Source organism: Marmota monax, unplaced genomic scaffold, assembly GCF_021218885.2.
Source record: "Marmota monax isolate L192 unplaced genomic scaffold, Marmota_monax_Labrador192_F-V1.1 WCK01_AAM20220418_F8-fsc00113, whole genome shotgun sequence".
In the NCBI taxonomy this organism is placed as follows: Eukaryota; Metazoa; Chordata; class Mammalia; order Rodentia; family Sciuridae; genus Marmota; species Marmota monax.
In genome coordinates this window covers 2,701,218-2,723,599 of record NW_026694479.1, presented here as the reverse complement: position 1 = coordinate 2,723,599, position 22,382 = coordinate 2,701,218, and the positions used below count along the sequence as shown (strand labels likewise).

Here is a 22,382-nt window from a genome sequence, read left to right as displayed (position 1 = left end):
TATATCATTGCCTCACACTGCTCCGTGCCTCCAAATTTCTTCCTTCCTTTACCTAAAATTGCAACCAAACTCTGAATTTGGCTGTGCTTGCCTGTGTAAAATTGTTTGTATTTTTGAATAATATCTGTAAAATAATATATTCCTCCCTATATCTTCTACGCACTCTCCCCCCACCCAGCAGAAAGTACAACTTTGACAGGTAGCATGATGAAATTTAGAAGAGGCTGAAGTTAATTGAGGTTAGCAAGAAAATACTACTGTCAATTTCAGAGTTTTTTTCTTTAATTATTTTAAACTCATGAATAATCAATTAAACTAAAAAGAAATGCACATTTAAGAGCATCTTGAAAATTCTCACTCCTGGAAGCACCAGAGAAGAGGAGCCTCTTGTGACACTGTCTACAATAGAACACACTACTGGCTTTTTGCAGATGACATAGTTTTTTTTTTTTTTTAAAGATGCTTCTTTTGAAGTGACAGAATGAATACACTAGGAAGAGGAAGTTGAGCATATATAGCCATAAAAGGCAATTTGCCTTTTTAGTGACAACCTAGCTGCACTATAGCACCGGGAATAAGTGTAGCACACAACTATAAAGACAGGGAGTTTGGGGCCTATTCTAAGGAAGACAAACAGCCAGTAGGCACTGTTCTGCAACAGGAAAGCCTCAAATCACTGTACTTCGTCAGTGCACATTAATGTGCCTTCCAAGCTTGAGAATACCAAAAAAGAAAGGACGGACGGAAGGAAGGAAGGAAGGAAGGAAGGCTGGCTGGCCTAAAAGGACTCACTTGACTTATGTATTTTCTTTTAAAACTGGTAAATTGTTTTATCAACCCTACTAAGCAATTACCTTTGAGTGTCTCTATTAATTTCTTTCACTGGAAAAAAATGATTATTTTGCCCAAAACTTTTTCACAAAAAACCAACCAAAATAATAATAATAATAATAATAGGAATATATGAGGCAGGTGTGGTGGAATGCACCTGTAGTCCCAGCTGCTTGGGATCATTTGTGCCCAGGAATTCCAGTTAAGCGCAGAACACTTACTAAAGCCTCATCTTTAAAAAAAAAAAAAAAGGAATATTTAAAAAAAATTCATCCACAGATTGTTTTCTTAGCCATAGCCATTTCCCATTTTAGTATCCTGTCCTCACCTTTTCTCACGTTTGAATACTCTTTTCTATGTAAAATCAGTTAGTGTTTTTAGTTTTATGTTGATGCCTCTGGAAAGTGAAAGTCATGGTGAAAATGCACCATTGGGGGCGAGGGGGAGTTGGTGGTAGAGTGCTTGCCTAGCATGAATGAGGTCCTGAGTTTGATCCCCAACCCTGCAAAAAAAGAGAAGATGCTTCTTTGATCTGGATGTGAGAGCTGTGGTTGCCTGTGGGTCATTCTTTATAGGGTCATTTGGTCATGTGTTTATTCAGCAAATTTCTATGGAGCCTCTATGAGCGTTCAGGAAGCAGATCTACCTTGCTGATGGTTCCTCTATTAACTGTTTAAAAAGTAAGATATATAGAGTCTTTGGTAATCCGTGACATTTAGTTTTCTTTTTTTATCTGCAGTATTTTCCCTTTAACAAAGCAAAATGTCTTTTTTCCTTAAAAAGTTAGGTAGAAAACATCATTAATTACGGTTGGCCAAAAGCAATGGTAAAAGAAAACATAAACTTGAAGCCAAGAAACTGGTTCTGGAAACAATATTTGGAGAGCACATGATAGATTTCTATTTTATCTCATTCTAAAATGGAAAGATAGCCAGGGCTTTCTTAAGGTTCAGATTGAGAGCCGTTCATCTGACAAGTCATTTTTCCTTTAGAGTGCTGGCTTTGGAGGCATTCTTTCTAATTTCCATGTGAGAAGACAGACTTCTGTCATTAAGAACTGAGCTTCCAGGTATGAAGACCTGAAATATCCATGTATGGAGAGTCATCACTTTGACTAATGGAGGATCCTGACCACACATCATCCTAAGCACCTTTTCACAGTGTGTCATTTTTCCAGCTCAGTTGATTTTTGATATATCTCACTTTATCAGTCATTGAGGTGGAAATTTCATCACTCTTATATGCTTTTTGAGTTTTTCTTAGTGTTTGTTTGTAATAGGTTTTATGGGTGATTAGTTATGTGAATTGCGGCATTCTTGGTGATGGGAACCTATCCTAATTTCACTCATGAAAACTTTTGCATAAACTGTGTCAGAAACCATGGATAGAATTTGTTTTTCATGCACACATACCTTTTCAAAAATTAATATCTGTACTCTTTATCACTACTTTGTGTGCAAATTAATAGCTGAAATTATTTGCATTATCGTCAGTGTTTGAGCATTGGTATTTCTAACTGTGATTTAGCACGTTGGTTACTAGCTGGGGCACATGACTGATTGATAGCTCCAGTGTCAGATGACAGGATTTTACCAAAGCCCCACTGAACAATATTATGACATAAGAGTATTATTTCTGTGACTTCCATGGATGATCATCTTTGCCTTAAAAGCTTTCATAGTAAAACACGAGAATTGATATTACTCACAATTTTATTTTACTTAATGTGACTGTATGTACCTGCTGTACCAGTCACATAGTGTCATGGAAAAATGCAGTTTTTATGTCATGCAGATCTAGTTTTGAGCCCTCTCTGAGCTACTTAGTAGATGTGTGACCTTGGGTGAATTACTTAATTTCTCTGAGTCTAGGTTTCCTTATACAAAAAAAAAAAAAAGAGTTTATAAAAGCTTCAACTTCATAAGTTTGTTGTACAAATTAAATGACATAATGCTTGGAAAATGAACGTTTAGTGAGGGTTCAATGTGTTTTATTTATAGATATTAAGCTTCTTTTATTTTCTATTTAGCATATTCTATTTTTTAGGGACCCCAAGACTGTAAGAATCCTCAGATTAACTGTATATGATAATTTCTAATGGTTTAATTTTTAATCTGGAGGTTCCCCCTCTTTTTTATTACACAATTATAATTAGATCATTTTCTCAACCATTATTTTTTTCCAGGTATAAATTTTACCACAATAAAAGTCACAGAGATATATAAATGTTATAACATGATTTTAATACAATACATTCCTTTCTACATCATAACATTCCCAGTATTCAATAGGAAAAGATAATCCAGGCATTCAGGGCACTTGCCTATAATCCCAGCTACTTTGGAGGCTGACACAGAAGGATTCTAAGTTCAAGGCCACCCTGGGCAACTTAGGGAGCTCTGTCCCAGAACAAAAATATTCAAAGGGCTGGGAATGTAGCTCATTGTTTACCTAGAATGCATGAAGCTCTGGGTACAATTCCTAGTACCATACTACTTTTTTAAAATAAAAAAAAAGGTAGAGTAAATAGAGTATAAAGACTCCATAGGGGATCAGCAAGTAAAAAAAAAATGCAAAAACATATGAACTAAATGTTGTAGTGTCAGTAGGAGCTGCCCTGAGGACTGTATTATATTATCTTTTCTCTTTCAAGAAATTTTTTTTTATTAAAATCAGCTCTATTGTCTCACCAGGTTTGTTTGAGACATCACATAACTCAGGAAACATTATTTATTATTGAAGACCTACTATGGAGAAGACATAAAAATAGACAACATCAGAGTAGATTTCTCTGTTGGGGCAATTGAACTTTGAAGTAGAGAAAGGTGTGGATTAATTGAATAAAGCAATAGCACAATTACAATCAGTACTCCTCCCACTTTTCAACTGTCATATCCAAAATAGTGTTCAGTCTGAAATAGGAGTGTCACAGCTTGAAACTGTTTTGCATGGGTACAGACCAGAGAATCTGTGAGGTTGTTCTGATCTATTACTGTTCTGCAGTAGTTTTCAACCACTGTGACTTGGCTTATTTATGTGCTGCACGTGGGTCACAGTTTTCAATACAGTAAGGTCAATCTGTGAAGGATTCTCTCTTCTTCTCTCCTATTATCTTAGTTTTATTTATTTATTTATTTATTCATTCATTCATTCATTTATTTATGCATGCATGCTGCTATGACCAAAAGACCTGACAAGAACAATCAGAGGAGGAAAAGTTTATTTGGATCTCACAGTTTCAGAGGTCCCAGTCTATAGACAGCTACCCCATTGTTCTGGGCCTAAAGTAAGGCAGAACATCATGGCAGAAGGGGGTGGCTGAGAAAAGCAGCTCAGGCTGTGAAACCACGAAGCAGATAACTACTTCTCTCACCAAGGACAAAGTATATACCCCAAAGTCTGCCCCAGTGAGCCACCTCCTCCAGTCACACCTTACCTTCCTGCAGTTACCACCCTGTTAATCCCTATTGGGGGTTTAACACACTGATTAGGTTAATATTCTCAAAACCCAAGTATTTCACCTCTAAACTTTCTTTTTTTGATATTATTTTTAGTTGCCAATGGGTCTTTATTTTTTATTTATTTATATGTGGTGCTGAGAATTGAACCCAGTGCCTCACACATGATAGGCAAGTGCTCTACCACTGAGCCACAAAGCCAGCCTCCACCTCTAAACTTTCTTGCATTTTCTCACACTTGAACTTTTTGGGGGATACCTAATACTTAAAACATAACCTCTGCACTAGGAAGATACGGTTTAATGGTGGGGTGTACCATCCAGAAAGCTGAGCCTCGTTGGTTGTGAACATAGTACATTTGGCCACCATGGAACATCACACATATCAGGCCAGTTCTAGAAATTTGCACGTTTCCTGACACGTGAATATTCTCTTCTGAAAGTATAGAAGAGGATATAATCAAGGCAATGAACAATGCTGCTCAAAAATTCAATAGATTGTTAACAAATAACCAGTCTTGAAGGCCAGTATGCAGAGGGATGGAGATTGCTTTTATTCTTTTACTGAAAACTCTAAGGCATTGATTTGCTATAGAAATAATCGCATTATAATTGTGTGTGACTTTTCAATGTTGTTTTGAGTCTTTTATTCCTTTCAGAGTGCCACCAAAATGTTTAGTGTTTCAAAGTATGCCATAAATACTACAGTGGAGCATTTGTTGGATGAGAAAATTAGGTGCGATTAGACTAATAAAACATTCTTGCAGCGAGCTATCCACAGGGATGTGAAAGTGTTATGTTTCAGAATCTTATGTTGATGATATTTAGTTAACCAGCATTTTAGCCATAATTCATCCTCTTTTACTACAAATTTTTTAACTAGGTACTTCAGATTTGTGTCTTGGTTCTCTATCACTCCTTTAATTCTGCAATGCCTCCCTTTCTGCCTTTAGGTAATGGCCTTCAGTAGAAAGATAGTGGTAAGTGTTCAGAGTATTACTGAATTGTGTGTGTGAACTTCTAGCAGTACTGATACCAGTTCAATTATGTGGTGTTTAACTCACAGAAGTCTTTGGTTATAGAGACTTTTTTAACCTTTCTTAACTCCCTTAATTCTGCTGTTCGGACAAAAGGGGATGTGATCCAAACCATTTGGGAAAAGGCTAAGGCAGAATGACAGCGGACATGAGAAGGGCTGCAGGGCTGGACTCTATGTGGTCAGGCAATGGGAAATCTAGGTGGTCTTTTTCCATTTAGTCCTAACAAGTTACATAGACCTTTACTTCACATACTCAAGGAGAAGAAAGAGGGTCCCTTCTTCTGCCCTCTCACCTGACAGTAAGCCATACTTATATTTGAAAGACATTTTGTGAACCAGGTTTGTGCAACCAACTTACTAGGAGAACATATGTTAAAATATTTATAAAGGAAATACATTTTATAAACATGTTATTATCATAAATTCATCTAGTTATTTACCACTAGAACCTTTGCATTATGTGGATGCATTTTTTGGGGTGCATTTTTTAAGGAGAGTTCAACACAAATGTCTTAATGAGAAATTATAATAATTTGGATTTTTCTATTTACTCCTTTTACTTTGATACTTATGCTGTTCTGAACCCCATTGGGTGAAGCCCTATAGTACCTGAGTACTTCTGTCAATAACAAATGGTAAATTGTCAAGTGGATAGCTCTTCATCTGCCTAGTGTTTCATGGTTCTCAAGTTGTACATGCTGGAAAGGTTCTTTAGATAAAGGATGAGAGGAAAACGGCATTAGGTACATTAGTTGAAATTGGCATCATGTTGGCAAACTGTAATAAGCCTTAGGGGAGCTCAGTGTTCAAACTATTCAATTGAATGCTGCAATTTCCCATAACAATTTAAAAGGCCTGCAGGCATGCTAAAGTCATAGCTGGATCTTTCAGTTAACACTGTGTAACATGACCCCAAAGTCTCATTTACATCACAGCAATTAAAATATATTTCACATTACATGCTTACTACTATATACTGTAGGAATAATACAATGAAATGTGGCTGTTTTCCTAAAGTAATCACAGAAATATTTCTATTCATGATTTCTTCTTTCCAAAGTGGTATTACCAATTTACACATGTACCCAGAGAATAATGGGTGATTGTGAATGGGCTAGGGGTGGGGCAGGGGAAGAGGAGGAAATTCAGACTAATAATAATTAGTAGTCATTAATACTTGGTGACCCACATGAAATCAGTTTAGTGGTCTCAGTCTAGTCCACAGGTGGCAGGTGCCTATTGTACAAAATAATTATTATAATCAGTGCTAATTGTCCCCCTACTGGTAGTTACAAAGTAAGAGGGACCAAAAATTAAATTGAGTATTAAAATAATGCACCTCCTCCTTGTAGAAGCACTACCTCCAGACTAGGACAGAAATGCCAACACTCAGTTAGGAAGGTGATGGAAAAGTATGGTAGCCCTTACCTGACAAAGGTATTTTCATATATTGGAGTTCTTTCTTTAGTTCTCTCTCCCAATTAGATTTAAAATCCTCCTGGCATGTGGATTATAACAGTAACTATTAACTGATAGCAAAACTATTTTGTAATGAGATGAATAGCAAATTAAATTACAGCAAAGCCACAGTGGCCAAAATTAGATCATATTTTCTCAACAGTGACTATTGTACTTCAGTAATGCCTTTCTTTGAAGAAACAGACCCATTTGACTTTCTCCAAATTGTTGTTGCGGTTTAATATTTATTGAGTAACCACAATTTACTAGCTTACCTTGAAAGTGTGGTTTTTAACAATTGTCTAGAATACATCACCAAGATATGAAGCACAGTGGCAAAAGTCCAGCTTCTCCACTTGGCAGACGTCAACAGGGAACCCAAGGAAACGGAATTTCTCCCTGTTTCTCTTGGAACACTCTTGCTTGCACTGCCCTTTTGTGGTCAAGAAGAGCATTGAGAGAATCCTACTTCAGCAGACATCCAAGAAGGCAACACTTTTATCTACTTCCTGGGTCCATTTTCATCCTGTGCCGTGGTTTAAAACTATCATTAGTGACAGCATAAAAAAAAAAAAAAACCCTATTCTTCCTACTATTGAGACTTTGTATCGTTATTGAAAGGTTCCTCCTTTGAGCAGACACAGCTCAAGGGGCACTGCTCCAGAGCAGGGCACAGGGTGGATTTCAACCCACACTTAACCCTCAGCAGATACCCCCTGTCACCTGAGTTTGGCCATGTCTACCTAGCATTTTAAAAATGATAAATTATGCACATATCTGTCTTTATGATATAAAACATCCAGGAAATCCAGACCTAAGTAATTGGATACATGCTTCCTATTTTTACTTGGCTGTTTGGCAGCATTTATGCAAAGTTACAATATTTGAGTGTATTGTACATATGCACTTTAAGGTGTGTGACTAAACTTGGGATGTCAAAACATTAAATTATGTGAGCCTATACCTTAGTCAAGCATATTTATATTCCCTGGTACTGTTGCACTAAAATTTGTTTAAAAACAAACAATAAACACAGAGGAAGAAAAATATCAAAGACAATGGAATCCTCTAGAGTAGGTGCACAGCCTGCTTGCTATGCTAGTGGTAACAACATTGGAACCGTTTTCCAAGCCCGCCGAGTCAGAGTTCAGACCTGAGCCAGGCCCCATGGTCTCTACAGCAAGCTAAGAGGGTTTCCTCAGTTCTTTGGACAACTCAGACTGAACCAAAAGGCATTATTAAACCCTGAAGCTACTCTGGCATTGAAGTCTACAGAGAAGAAACAGACCTAAGACAGAGAGAAACACAATTCAGAAACAATTAAGTTCTTACCCTGGATTTTTCAACAACAACAAAAAATCTAAAAAATTGGGGAGGGAAATAAAGCACAAGTTTTTGTGCAGGCAGATCTGAAGTCTAGCTCCACTACTGACAATTCATGTGATATGTGAACTTGGACAGGGTACTAGAACTCTCTGAAGCTTATTTTATTCTCTGACCTCACCACTTTAAGGAGAAAGTGGGGTTTCCTCACTCCACTATGAGATGCCATGTTGAGGGAGACATTCACTTCTGGCGTTGCACCTGAGTTTCCCGCTCTCCAGGAATCTGTTAAGAAGGTGCCATTTGGCTGGGTTGGTGCTTTTCAGACAGATGAAAACTGTCTGGTGGGCAGTAGACAGAGAGTATGTTTATTATAGTAATTTTGCCTGTGGGTTACAGAGGCATGAATAACTGCAGTTATCCTTTATTCTCCAAATACTTGTGGGTAGTTATCAGGTCTCCACCTAGTTGTTTCTAAAATAAACCTAACATAGTTCTTCCAATCTAGAGGCTCTTAATCAGTTTTATTGCTGCTCTTGAAAGCTCTTCCAGTGTTTGTCTACTGCCATCTACTACTAAGATGTAAATATTTGGATAGCATTATAAATGAAATCATTTTCAAACTATAGATGCAGGAACTTCCTCACCCTTCATTTGATGATATCACATTTACAAATAAGCTCATAAAAATTCAAAACAAAAATTTCATTCAAACATTTTAGCAAAATATCAGTTTTTTAAGTGCCTTTCTTTATGTTTTATATGGTGCTGAGGATAGAACCCAGTGCCTCACACATGCTAGGCAAGCACTCTACCACTGAGCCACAACCCCAGCCCCAGAATATCAGTTTTGTTACAGATATATAATTTCTTGATCTCAAACCTTACAGAATGGAGCTTTGATATATTTTTCCATCTCAGTTTCCCCAGATTACTTAGGTGTAAGCCTAATTAATGACAATGGACATAGTTCTTGGACACAGGATAATATTCTTTATTGAATTATAATAGCTGGCTTTTATCAAGTTCTCATGTGCCTCTCACTGTACTAAATGCTTTAAAAAACTTTTATCATGTTATATATATACATATGTATATATATATATGTGTATATATATACATATGTATATATATATATATATATATATATATATATATATATATATATGTCATCATATGCCTTTCAGAGAATTAAATAAGCTTCAGAGAGTTCTAGTACCCTGTCCAAGTTCACATATCACATGAATTGTCAGTAGAGGAGCTAGACTTCAGGTTTGCCTCAACAAAAACTTGTGCTTTATTTCCCTCCCCAGTTTTTTAGATTTTTTGTTGTTGTTGAAAAATTCAGGGTAAGAACTTAATTGTTTCTGAATTGTGTTTCTCTCTGTCTCAGGTCTGTTTCTTCTCCGTAGACTTCAATGGCAGACAGCCTTCCTCCAAAAACATAAGCAATGCCAAGTTTACAACTTCCCAGATTAGCAATGCCAATGAAAAGAGTAGGCTCATTTCCAATCATTTTATCAGATGTCCTGGGACTGACCTTCCAGGCCTGAATTAGGTCACATGGGCATTCCCAAACAAGTCAGAAATTCTGTGCAGGCAGTTCCTGGGCCCTAGGATTGGGGTTGGCTCCACATGAACCCCTTAAGCCCAGTGTTGGGGAGGACTGTTTATGTAGGGAAATGCAGGGCATACAAAAATAATTCAGTAAACCATGACAGCTCTGATGTGGGAGAGCTTCTCCCCTTGGGTGCCTAAATCCCATGGAATGAAGACAAATCAAGGTAACTGTGACCATGTCTCCCTATGACACACATTTCACAAGTATTATTTTTTGTTCCCCCTAATTGTCTTTTCCCTGAAGAAGCAACTTTCTAGCATTATTCTATCTTCTTGGTCTTAAATTTTATATTCTTCTTATTTTTCAGTTGAATTTTACATGGTTTTTATTTTTGCCTCCTGGGTACTGGCATCTCTGCAAATTTAATTATGATGGTATTTTCAATATGACAGCCTTCATTGGCTGTTAATACTGGATCTGTTGACATTCTGACACAGTTTGTTAAATTCTTTTTTGTCATTTCTCTCTCTCTCTCTCTCTCTCTCTCTCTCTCTCTCTCTATTTTGCAGTTTGTTGTTGTTGATGGTGGTGGTGCTGGTGTTTTTTATAGTTTAAATCTCCTTTTTGTTCTAAGATTCAAAAGTGTAGTCCAGTGGTTAAGAATAGAGACTGGGGGGCTGTGGTTGTGGTTCAGTGGTGGAGCGCTTGCTTGGCAGTGCAAGGCACTGGGTTTAATCCTTGGCACCACATAAAAATGAATAAATAAAATAAAGGTATAGGGCTGGGGTTGTGGCTCAGTGGTAGAGCGCTTGCCTCACATGTGCGAGACCCTGGGTTTGATCCTCAGCACCACATAAAAATAAATAAGTGAAATAAAGGTATTGTGTCCAACTACAACTAAAAAATAAATATCAAAAAAAATTAAAAAATAAAGATGTAATAATGTAAAAAAAAAAAAAAAACGACAGAATAGAGATTGGAAATTAAACTGAAGTGTGTTCAAATTTTGCTCAGCTACTTTCTGACTCTGACCTTGGACAAGCCACTTAATCTCTCTGATCCTTAATTCTCTTACATGAAAATGGAGTTTATAATTCTTACTTGGCAAGGTTGTTGTGAGGATTAAATGAGGTCATATATGTAAAGCACCTGACATATTTTAAGCATTCAATAAATAATCAAGATTGAAATTAATAATTCATCAAGGAGCTTTTATGTCTCCTCTTAAAGAGAAGAAGATGCCCAGCACTTAGGGAAATAATATTAGCTCTTCATTTTAAGAAGCTGCCCCAGTTGTACACAGCCTTGCCAGCTGTCACCAGGTCAGTAATACCTGTCTTTTAGTCACTTATGATATAGCAGACTGTAGTTGTTTTTCAAACCATCCAACAAACTTCCTTATTTTTCTCTGATTACAACTAAAGGTTTGAATGGGAACTGATGCTACACAGGTTGTATAGTGTGGCAACTGCAAAGAAATAAATGGAAGAGCACCATGCAGGAGTATGAATCCCAATCTAGCCACTACTAATTGTGTGATTTGAGAGGTGTTATTAGTTCTTATATTTCCTCATCCGTACAATTGGAAAATAACTCAAAATTCCTGTGTTTTTGTTAGGGATAGAAATTCTATGTGTAAAATACCTAACATGACTAAATGGAAGTTATTATTGTCATTGGGTATTTGATTGTGGCTGGCATGTCCACCAAGATGTGAATGTTTGGTTGAAAATAGAAGAACCTCACTCAATTAAAACAATATGTCTGGAGTGAAATCAATGGTGTCTATTTTGTTGTATTTTTATTTAGTGTCATTTATTTATTTATTCATTCATTCATTCATTCTTTATTTTGCAGTACTGAGTATTGAACCCAGGGCCTAGAACATGTTAGGCAAGCACTGAGCTGTATATGAAGCCCTCTTTGTTTTTTTTTTATTTTGAGACAGGTCTCACTAAATTGCCCTGGCTGACCTTGAACTTAGAAATTCTCCTGCTTCAGCCTCCAAAGTAGTTGGGATTACAGGTGTGCACTTTCACGCCCAACTAGCTAGTATGTATTTGAGGTCATTTAAACAGCACAGTATCATCCACATGACACATAATTGTGTTCCTTGCTTTTCCTTCTGAACCAGATGTTATTACTGTCAGAATTTTCAAAGACCTGGCTCTTGCTGAAGCACAAGTGAAGAAATTGGTGGCCTCTATATCCAGGGTATTGCTTTAAACCATCACAGAAATGTTTAAGTAGATATGATGGATATTGGGTTGGTCCAGGAAAGCAGACAATTTGAGAAATATTATTTACACTTTACCTTAAAGGTTTGCAGTCTAGGAAATCTCCATTTGACTCAGCTGTATTGGATTCTTGATTGCCTTTCCCATCTATTCTAAGTATAGAGATTATGACCTTCCAGTATTTATTCATGCCTTTGCAGTCATGGACTACCTAACTGTATTGATATATTATCTATTAAATATGTTTATAATTTTTATCAGAAAAATAAATCACTTTTAACTTCAAACCTTGCAGGTGAATTATTTTGTTTTTAGAGTATTGAATATATTCCCATTTTACATTACTGAGTAAACAAACCTCATTGTCCTTTTTTTCTTTTTTGATCATTTTCAGTTTCTGTTTCCTTCCCATATAAATATTTTTGAAAGAATTTTTAATGATTTGATGAGATTTAAGCTACTTTTCTTATCGCCTAAGGCGCTGTTCTATATATTTTCCAATTAAAAAATTTCCAGTATTTACATTTATTCAGTAGCTATTTTAGTACGCTGTTCCTATTTATTTTATTATCTAAGTTTACATATTTGCTGTCTTCATGACAAAACATGAAGAATAGTTTTGAGTTTTAAAACAATGTCCTTTTTTATTTTTAAAATAAAAACATAAATATCTTTTGCCTGAAAATATTAATATAGTAAGCAAAAGGAGGGTACAAGATTATTCATATTATATATACATATATATAATACACGTACACACTCACACACACACACACACACACACACACACACACCACACACACAGAAAATGTCTGAAAAGGTAAGCACCAAAATGTTAAGAGGGCAATTTTTTTGTTGTTTATTTTTTAGTTTGTATAAGGAACAAGTATTACCTGCTTCATATATGTTTTCAATAAAAGAAAACGCAAAAATTGGAAGTGTGTATTAAACAGTGTCTAGAGGATGGCCTCCTGTTCTGTCTCAGGAGGAGACTTCTTGTGCCCAGCTGCTTTATCCAGAAACCTGGTGTCAGTCTCAGCTCTTTCTTTTTCCTTACTCATATTTCAACCCTTGTGTTTTAGTGAGCTGTGACCAAAAGGCTTAAAAAGAATAATATATAGGAGGAAAATCTTATCTTGACTCATGGTTTCAGAGGTCTCAGTCCATAGACATTTGACTTCATAGCTCTGGGCCCCAACAGAAACAGACCATCATGTCAGAAGGACATGGCCGAGAGAAGTAGTTTTGGACATGGAACCCAGGAAGCAGAGAGAGAGAACTGCTCACCAGGGACAAAATATAGACCCCAGAGTCACACCTCCAGTGACCTATCACCTCCACCACACCCTATCTGCCTATAGTTACCACTCAGTAATCCATATCAGCACATTAATCCACTGATTAAGTTAAGACTTTCCTAATCTGATCATTTCACCTCTGAATATTCTTACATTGTCTTGCACTTGGGCTTTTGGGGGATTCCTCATATCTAAACCATAACACCAACACCATCACAGTTGTGCTGATGCCACCTCAAATGTTTTCTCTAATCTAGTCCCTTCTCTAAATCTCTGCTGCCATTTCATGCTTCCTAGTCTAAACTCCGTCTCTTGCCTGGACATCTGCAAAAATCTGTCAACAAGTTTTCCTACTTTTGCTCCAAACCACTATTCCTAATTCTTCACATTTCTGCTAGAGAGATCTTTCTAAACTGAAAACCTGGTTACGCTCTTGCTTACAATTCTCTAGTAGCGGTCCAATACTGGTGAACCATGAATGGAGCTGTTTAGCCTCTTCTGTAAATTCTGCATCTCACCTTTTAGATCACTCTGGACTCATCTCATGCCTCCTCCTTTCTTCCTATATACTATGCCCCATCAGCATTTGTCTGCCATGTTCTTCCCAACCTCAGTGTTTCTTTGTTGTTTTGGTTGCTGTTTTGTATTTGTGTACTGCTGGCCTCACACACACACTCTCTTTACCACTGAGCTCTGAGTACTTTGGGGCATGTTATTCTCTCAGCTTGGCCTGTTCTGTTGGCAACCCCTTGCCTGTGACATATATACTGGTAATCAGGCTAAAGCATATTAGCTATGAGTCTTGCCTTAAACGTATTTTGTTCTGGAGAAGTCTTCTTTTGGCCCTAATTATCAATTAGATTACATCTTTTATCTTAGTGACGTGATTGTTTCATGCAGCATTTGTACAGTTTTAATTATATATTTTCTTGTGTCACTAATTCTCTACATTCTCTTTCCTCTTTCAATCTGAAAGGAACTATGCCTTGTTTATTTTTCCATTCCCAGTGCTTCTCACCATGACTGACAGGTGGTAGGTAGGTATTCTATGTGTGTGATAAAAAGATAAGTAAAGAAATTAATGATCTCAATTTGCCATGTGTACACCTATGTCCACACATGCATTACTGCAGAGTGCTCCTCCTTCTGGCCTTGATTCACTTTCCCATCCAGTCTGACAATTTCTGCCATGTCATTCATCTGTGCAATTTATATTTAGTGTGATTATTGATATTGTTTCGGTTTCACATCTCCCATCCCCATTTACTTTTGACCCATTTCTGTCTTTATATTTAAGTATGTTTGCTGGAAGCAGCATGAGATTTGATTCAATGTAAAATATCTGAGTTTTACAATGTATTTTTTTAATCCAATGTAAAAATATCTGGATTTTGGGGGATGTTTAGGACATTTGCATTTCACGTCATTATTGACTTGGTTAGATTTATGCCTATCATTTGGCTATTTGTTTTTTATTTGTCCCATATATTTTTTTGTTCCTCTTTTCTGCCTTCTTTTGATTAAAATTGAATATTTTTATGTTTCTTTTTATTCCATTATGCCTTTTGGCTTACTAATTGTGATTTGTTTTGTTATTTTCATTCTTACTATAAGTTTGAAGTATACCTCTTTAATATAGCACTGTTTACCTTGAAGTGATATTATGTCACTTCTCAAGCAGTATACAAACCTTACAAAGGTTACTTGTTTCTCCCCTTCCCACCTGTATTTATTTCCCTCCTTTATTTACTCTTGCAATACATTTTCCTTACTCACATGTTTCAAACCCTACCATACATTGCTATGATTTTTGTTTAAATGATCCTCTTTTAAGATTTGGTTAAGAAAAACTATCTTAAATATTTAGCCATGCACTTGCCATTTTCAAGTGCTGTTCATTCCTTGAACAGACCCACATTACAAAATGATGTCACTTTCTGTTTGCCAAAGGGCTTACTTTACATTTGTTGTTGTCACTGTTGTGCAAGTCTGCTGATGGGTTAGCTTCTGTATGTCTGAAAAAGGGTTTAATTCACCTTAGTTCTTGAGAGGTATTTTGATTGGGTGCAGAATTCTTGCTGACAGTTCTTTTTACTTTCAGTATTTTAAAGAAGTTTCTCTAAAGTCTTTTTGTGTATTTTATTTTCATTGAGAAGCTCTATGGGACCTGCCTTTTTCTGTGTCTGCTTTAAGATTATCTTCTCATTACTGATTTTGAACAATATTAACACAAAATCAGATGGTTTGGTAGAGTTTTCTTACATTTCTTGTTCTATTAGGCTCTAATAGCTTTGGGTTTATAGTATTCACCAAATTTGAAATGTTTTTTCAGTTATTTCTTCTTTTTTTTTTAAAGAGAAAGAGAGAGAGAGAGAGAGAATTTTAATATTTATTTTTTAGTTTTCGGCAGACACAACATTTGTTTGTATGTGGTGCTGAGGATCGAACCCGGGCCGCACGCATGCCAGGCGAGCGCGCTACCACCTGAGCCACATCCCCAGCCCATTCAGTTATTTCTTCTTCATGTAGTTTCTTTTCACTACTGTCTGTCTTCTTCTTTGGGGATTCTGATTACATCTATATTAGCCTCTTAGAGTCCTCTATCTGTCTCACTGGTGATTTATTTAGTTATCTACCCATTATCTTTTTCTGGGCTTTATTTTGTGTAGGGACTACTCTTTGAGTTCACTACTCTTTTCTCCTGCAATATCTAATCTGCCATCAATACCATCCATTGTATTTTTCATTTCAGACTCCGTAGTTTTCTTCCAGAAACTTGATGTGAGTCTTTTTTATATATATATATATTGCAAGTCTGTATTTAATTTTTCAAGCATATGGAACACAGTTAAAATTCACGTTCTTGTCTATTAATTGTAACATCCACATCAGTTCTGGGTCAGTTTCAATTAATTGATTCTTTTTCTCTTGTTTTCCTGCTTCATTACATGCCTGATAATCTATCAATGAATGACAGACTCTTGAGTTTTCTTTTCTTCTTTTTTTTTTTAATGAGGCAGTTAGTTAAGCAATTTGCAAATGGTTTGATCCTTTCTGGTCTTGCTTTTAAGATTTGTTACATGGTCCAGTGATTAGTCTGATGGTAAATATTCCCCATAATAGGCAAGATCTTCTTGAGTGGGATTGCCCAATAAATTATGAGGTTTTTCTAATTTGGCTGGTGAGAACAAACACTATTCTTATATGAACCTTGGATACACTACCTGTAATTTAATGCTCTTAAGGGGGACCATTTTGCTCCCAGGAATATTTGGTAATGTCTAGAAACATGTTTGATTGTCATAATTGGGGGAACTGCTGGCATCCTGTGGATAGAGGCTACAAATACTGATAAACGTTGTAGTATAAGAGAGACCCTCACAAAAATAATTTTTTTTTCTCCAAAGAGTCTGTAGTACTGAGGTTTGGAAAACTTGCAATCCTCCTTCCAGATAATTCTTTCTCTGGCCAATTCACACACATGTGCTGAATATCTGCTGAATACTCAAGACAAGCCCTCTGCAGATGCCTAGGGTTCTTTTTCTATGTGTGTCATTTTTCCCCAACACTTTGTCCTGCAAATTCTAATGACCTGTTCCCGTGGACTCACTTCTATCTCTTTAATTTAGGAAGTCTGCTAGGTTAGGGCTCTCCCTGGGTTTCCTCCTTCCAGTGCTATAGTCTGGAAATTGTCAAGGCAGTGAGTCAGGGGTCCCCCAGGTTTGTTTCCCATGTCTCTGGGCTCACTAGCCTTCACTGCTGATATCAATGGATTGAAAACTATTATTTCAGATTTTTGTTGTTGTTACTTTAGACAGGAGAATAAATCTAGTTCTTGTTACTCCATCTTTGTTGGAAGCAGAAGACGATTTCTTACTTCTCATTACTATTGAATATTCTCTTTATGACCTGTCATGTTTAAAGAAAGCAACTTGACTCATTTTCTCCTTTTCAACCACTACTACTGGTGATGTTTTATTTATTTTTCTCCCTACCTGTATCTCCTCAACAACATCTATCTACAGACTCACCTTTCTTTCATCTTTCCTTTAACAATACTATTCATGTTTTAACTTTGAACCACAAACATGATACTTATAGTCTCTTTCATTCTGTTTTTTGAATCTGTAAGTTCAAATTCTAGTTAAACTTGAAGTTAGCATTACTGGAACAAGTTACCATAATATGATTTTATTTGTGTTCTTATTTCAACTCTTTGATTTCCTCTAAAATGAATAATAGCAACTGATTTCCTCTTGTGTTCAGTTGGTATTAATCTAGCTATTCAATAAAGGAAAATTCTTATGGTATGCAAAATTGTATTTACTGTTTGACTAACACAACTAGTAATAATTTATAAATACTACCTTATTAGGGAAATATGAATTGTAACAAAAGACAAAAATTTGGAATTGTGTACAAAAAAACTTAATTTAAATCTTTATTCTGAAATGTGGGAGGATACATTAGTGTTTGTCTGAAGTCTACTTATTCTTTTGGGTGAGTTTTCCAAATATAGTAAAGACAGAGGGACAATCTATGTAGAAAGATATTAAAGGTTGCATTTTCGTAATATTTGTAATTCTTACAGAAAATAAATAACAATGGAATCCTGAATGAGTTTGACCAATAGGCTGTTTAATCTTTTGGGTCTGTGTATATGTTTTTATTTCAGTTCGTGTCATTTTAGAACCACAGTTGAGTTTAAGGATACTTCTTATAGACCTGAAAAATTATAATCACTGACATCAAGGGTTTTAAAGATGTGTACATACTCTAATTAAAATCAGATTACTTTCTAAAGATACAATTTAAAAATATTTCTTTGGAATTAGGAACATGCAAAAAGGTAATAATGTTCAGTTTTCTGGACAAGTAATATATCTGAAATATAGGACATGGTCACCCTCTGTTAGTGTCCATAAATCAGGAACTGCCTGCTCATTTGAAAAGTCAAATACTTTTCAGAGTATAGGTGCTTCTCAACTTAGGATGGGGTTATGTTCTGATAAACCCATTGTAAACTGAAAATGTTTTAAGTCAAAATATACTTAATACACCAAGCCTTCCAAACACCTTAGCTTAGCAACAAAATACACTATAGAGTATCAGTTGTTTACCTTTGTGTTGCATGGCTGACTGGGAGCTGTGGTTCACTGCCACTGTCCAGCCTCCCCAGAGAGTATTGTGTTATAGGTCACTAGCCTAGAAAAAGATCAAAATTCAAAGTATAGTTTATACTGCGTGTATATTGCTTTCACACCATCATACCCTTGAAAAATCAAGTCAAACTCTCCCCAGATGAGACCATCTATATTAAAGCAAAACAATTAACTAAGTAATACAATTTGCTTTAGGACTAGCAGTGATTTCCAGAGGAGTATTATGATTAGTACCTGGGTTGTTTTTCAATGAATTAATGAAAATTAACCAAATCAGTTTAATATTGTTGTATACTTGCCAGTTCAATCAAAAGATTTTGATCAAATTTTCTTTCTCGTATTTTTCTTTCTTTCTCAAAGGCTTTGCCTACTGATTCGACTCATGTCCTATTCATTGAGTTCTTAATGAGGAATATATGCACAGTGACCTTCTTCCTTGTGTAGGACTGTGTAGTCACCATCAAAGTGTTTCAACTATTTAGCACTCCTTTAGCAGCTGCACTTCTTAACCTTCTCATCTTCAGCATTGAGTGGAGGAGATAACATAGAAAACTGCCTTTTGAAGTTGTGTTGAGCTCATTGACTTCCATCAGAAACATATCACTAGTTACAAATGCCACAGAGTAGATTGAATCCTTGAAGAGTTTGAACTATGTACAAAAATGGAATCAGAGAAATACAAAGGACTTTTTATTGTTTGGAGTGTCTAAGATCAAATTGCCTCTGTCTCTGACAGTGTATCATATCTTGCTTTATTATGGTACTTTAAATTGCTTCACAAATAAAGCAAACTCAGATATTTGATGGTAGAGATGGTCTATGAAGTTCAAGAGTACCTAAAATTATCTTCTTGAGTTTTGAATGTAGTTCCAAGGCCCCAGTACCACCCCACCAAAAGGAAACAACAATAACAACAACAACAACAACAAAACCCTAAAAATACACAAACTTATCTTTTTATTGCTAATTTATTAACATATAATATTGGTTTGTAACATTTGGTAACATAACCACAAAGTTGTATCTTTAATTGTGATGGTATACTTCATATTACTTTTTAAAGAATACCATTATTATCCAATTTGAAAGAGTATAAAATTGTATCAATGAAAATTGTACAGTAAAGAGAATTCTTGTTACATTCAAAAGCAAATTACTCAGCATACCAAAGCACCATATTTTGGGACATGGTTTTCTGATCCAATCATTAGCAACATTTATTTTAAAATAGATGTCAACTTAGGGCACAAAATGAAAGTTCTGTAATGATTTTGAATCTCAAATCTCTGTTACTGAGAATGCTTGAATTATATTTTTCTGGTCATTTAGAAGGCTTTTTGATGATCAGTTACTTTTGAGGGTCTATGTGGCCTTTCCTCTGAAGAGATCAAGACTATTTTGGAAACAAAATTTTTGTTGGACGCAGACATTTTTGTTCAATCTGTCAAGAGACAAAATGACAACATTTAGTTTAAAGATCTTACTTGGCTTTATTTTAACATTCTAGAATCCTGCAACACTTCATTGCCTAAAACAGAACCAGTGTTTCAATGGCCTGAATGAAAGGGGTTACTTTTATGGATAGTGAAAGCAGAAACAAAGAACAAAATGTGAACCAGTCATTTCAAAGTTACTTTCCTTATGAGGCAAGGAGAGGGACATAGAAAAATGAAAAAAAAAAAATGACTGGTCAAGATCAGGTAATCTTGGGTTATTTTTTGGTAAAATTAAAGCAAAGGGATCATTATTACCAAGTGGATTAAACTGGTCTGTTTAGAAAACTTGGTTATTATCTCTTTCTTGGAAGTTCAGGAAAGTCAGGTCACTGTTACCAGGTCCTGTTTGTGACATGGAACCCCAGCCTGGTTGACTCCATTTTGATTTTTAGTCTGGTCTGTGGAACCCAATGCAGGAGACTGGTCTAAAACTATGGCCACTTGCCAGGTGCAGTGGTGCACGCCTGTAATAGCAACAGCTTGAAAGGCTGAGGCAGGAGGATCAGGAGTTCAAAGCTAGTCTCAGCAACTTAGGGAGACCCTGTTTCTAAATAAAACATGAAAAGGGCCAGGGATGTGGCTCAGTGGTAACGTGTCCCTGGATTCAATCCCTGATATAAAAAAAATAGATTATAAATAAAACTATAGCCACCAGTGATTTTTATTGAAAACACTATTGTGGAAAATGGTTCTGATTTTAGATTTTCTGACTAAAATGTATGATCCATGAGTGCAGAACATCATTTTATTCTCTTCTGTGTCCTTGGTACCCAAAATTGGCCCAACTTGTGGTAGTCATTCTGTAAATGTTCATCTAAAGTAAACTCTAGTTATTGCAATAAAAAGAATGAGTTGATTTGTTGTTTCAATCCCAGTGTACAAAAATAGTTTCTATCACATACCTTAAAATTATTTATCATCCTAAACTGAAAGGAAAGCAACATTAAAGGAAATACCATTTCTATGAACAGTTATTAGAAGAATTTGTAAAAGAATAATGGAATAGTAAATCATAAGGAGTCAATGAAAACAATTCATTTAAAAAAAAAAATTGGATTCATGGAAAAGAAGAAAAAGAGAAATCAAGGTACAGTTCAATACCAAACTACAAATATTACCAATTACTTTGAACAGTCCAGCTCAATTCAATAGCAGAGAAACATGGAGCCCCACTTGAAGGAACCCTTTGTTGGCAATTTGGGTGGTTTGTGGGTGAGGCTATAATTTGGCTAAATAGGTGGTATGGAGGAGCAGTCAAAACCTTTCCAAGCAAAGGCTCTGAAATACTGGTCATTCCAACCCAGAGATCTTTGCCACTCTCTTTGTAGCTGGACAGAAAGCAAAAGTCCAAACGTGAGAGGTACAGGAATTGTAATGTTAAGCAGGAAAAATCAAGAGTTGTTGACAACTTCAATTAAACTGAGTCCACCTGGGAGAATTAGAGGCAGTTACAAGATTCCAAGTTGGAAGCACATTAAAGAGCTGTGTGGTGTGTCTAAGCATAGCAAATGGTGAAGAAAGGGAGACAGACTCTTCAGGAGAGGGACGCTGCATGGAAGAAAATATCTAAATGGAAGTTACAGCCTTAAGGATGGCAAACCAAAGAGAAGACCTGGGGCCAGCCGGAAATCTTTTTATTTCAAGTTGATTATAGAATCATTCAAAATACAAAGCAAATTTAGGAAAGTAGGATTGGGGTGGGGGAACAACACTGAGGGCTGAAGTCAAAGCCCTCAGGGACATTCAGATTAAAAGGAAGGACAAAATGAGAAAGAATAAAGACAAAAGTGGATTATTTAAAATTTGGATTAGCCCTGGGCAACTAACTCTCCCTCTTCCAGACCCCAGATCTAGCTCAACAGAGCCTACTTGCCCTTTCCACTGTTAGTTCAGCAAATTCAAGAAAAAGAGTTGCTAAGCAAAGAAACAGGATTTGCCTTGCTCCTTCTAAGTTATTCTTGCTACTGGCAGTTTTGGGAGCTACCCCCATCAAATTAGCCACTTGAATTGCCTTAAATATCAGGGTAGTGCTGATTAAATTCATTTGCTAGAGAGGAAAATGCATTTTAAGGAAGCGGGTATGAGTGGCCGAACAGCTTTTTCCACAAATCAAGACATTTCAGTCCTTAAAACATGAAAATTGTGCCCTCGGAAGGAAAAGTCTTCGTAAAAAATGATAAAATGTGCAAAGCTTTTGAAGAAGTTTCGGTTGTAAGAAGCTCCCTCTTTACTCCTGCTCTTTAAACAAAACCAAAATATTTGAGAAAAAGTACTATTAAGTTTTTGTAAGAAAAGGAATTAATTTGTGAATGGTGAAAATGCTTCGAGAGGAAACTTTTCCATTGTGGAAAATTTAACCAACCTTTGAAGCCAATTTAAGCTGGCTTCTGTAGTGAAATTTAAGCTTGAGCTGGGTTTTTTTTTTTTTTTTTTTGGTATTAATGTGAAAATTCAGATATAGTAGCTTAAACCAACACTCACAGCTCTCATTAACAGAAAGTGCCTCACCTCTTGGTGTTA

The 22,382-nt window shown here is 36.1% G+C and overlaps 1 protein-coding gene across 16 annotated transcripts in view; it reads left to right on the top strand.

Moving 5' to 3' along the window:
- Positions 1 to 22,382, top strand: part of Tenm3 (teneurin transmembrane protein 3) — a 2,500,614-nt gene that overhangs the window by 2,031,281 nt on the left and 446,951 nt on the right. The gene's annotated exons all lie outside the window — the stretch shown is intronic.